Genomic DNA, 1,670 nt, shown 5'->3' with positions numbered 1-1,670 from the left:
CGGGAGATGCTCTCGACCTGGTTGTTGAACCAATAGTTCAACTGGCATGACCCCCGGATCCTGTTGAGCAGCAACGGAAGGGGCAGCGGGAGCTAGAGCGGGAGCTGGAGCGGAAATATATGCGGGAACCGAGTTTTGTTCGTGAGACGATCCCGATGCACGGGAACTGCTCACCGAACTACGTCGAAGACGGGCTGCGGAGCGGGGTTCATCCTCGGACCTAAAAAAAAATTAATACATCAAAAATCTTTTCAAATCATTTCTATTTTTAATGTTTTCATTTATATATTTACAAAAGGTTTTATAAATGTTTTTAAAAAAACTATTAAACCTTTTATTATACATAGTTTATTAGTGGAAACTTATAAAAAATTATAAAAATTTTAAATTTTTTTATTATACATGATTTATATATATATGTATACACGATTATAAAAAATTAATAAACATAGAAAAATGTTGTTAAATATTTTTAAAAAAATTTAAAAATGTTTTATTATACATAGTTTATTACTGGAAACTTATAAAAAATTTAAAATTTTTTATTATACATGATTTATATATATATATATATATGTATACAAAATTATAAAAAATTTATAAATATAGAAAAATGTTGTTAAAAATTTTTTAAAAATTTTAAAAATGTTTTATTATACATAGTTTATTACTGGAAACTTGAAAAACGTTTTTAAAAATCAGAAAATGTTTTAAAAATAATAAAACGTTTTGAATTTTATGAAAAAAAAAATAATTCCAAAAAAAACTAAAACAACAATCCAAACAACAATCCTAACTTATATATCCTAAACTATCCATTCAATCCTAAAATTTTCAATCAAACAACCTAAAATCCGAGTTATAACTTCCAAAACCCTAAACAATTGAGATAAAAAAAGGTTTGAGATGATTCTTACATGATTTGGGGTTTGGGGAAGAGATATGAGGGTGAGAAGAGGATTCGCCGGTGATGGGAGGTCGAGAAGGGCCGGAATCGCCGTGAGAGAGAGAGAAATCGCGGAGAGGAAGTTTGAGAGAGAGAGGCGGAAATAACGAAGAAGGAAGAAGAAGGATTATTATATCTAACGTTTCCGACGGACACGGGTTCGTCAGTATTACGTCGGTATAATTAAAAATATACCAATTGGAGATTCGCGAAAATTTTCACGCGGTTTGGTTCTCCCGGGAAAATTGGAATTCCGACCGAATGTGCGTCCGTCAGTATATTTACTGACAACCTTTTCCGACGGAATTCCGACGACTTAGTGTTTAGGGTGTTGATTACAAGTTTCTAAATGCAAAATCCAAATCTTTGATAATATATATAGTATTTGCATAAAGATTTAACAATAAATATGTTTTTATAACACGATTTAACCAACAACATTTTTTGTAGTGTAAGATTATATGAATATGATTGTATAAGTATACGAGTGTTAAGATGAGATGTTATGAAAACAATGATATGCATACATAAATATTTTAATGAGTTGTTATATTTGAACGGTTGCGATCTAATACTATACTAAACACTTATTATGTGTTATTTTCATAGTTTTGGCATCTAAATTTATAAATTTTTATGATTGAAATTTTATAAAAACACATGTCGTCGGTATATTCCGACGAAATACCGACGACCTTTACAATTTTCAATGAAACCCGTTGTC

At 30.2% G+C, this 1,670-nt stretch overlaps 1 long non-coding RNA gene across 1 annotated transcript in view; it reads right to left on the bottom strand.

Annotated features, from left to right (window-relative positions):
• Positions 1-6: 6 nt before the first annotated feature.
• Positions 7-1,670, bottom strand: part of LOC106342156 — a 16,106-nt gene continuing 14,442 nt past the window's right edge. The window contains exon 3 of the long non-coding RNA XR_001269798.1: positions 7-220. This is a non-coding gene — a long non-coding RNA (uncharacterized LOC106342156). The remainder of the gene's footprint in view (positions 221-1,670) is intronic.

Source organism: Brassica oleracea, chromosome C4 (assembly GCF_000695525.1).
Source record: "Brassica oleracea var. oleracea cultivar TO1000 chromosome C4, BOL, whole genome shotgun sequence".
In the NCBI taxonomy this organism is placed as follows: domain Eukaryota; kingdom Viridiplantae; phylum Streptophyta; class Magnoliopsida; order Brassicales; family Brassicaceae; genus Brassica; species Brassica oleracea.
Note: the sequence above shows the minus strand (reverse complement) of the source record. Positions and strands in the feature narration are given on the sequence as shown.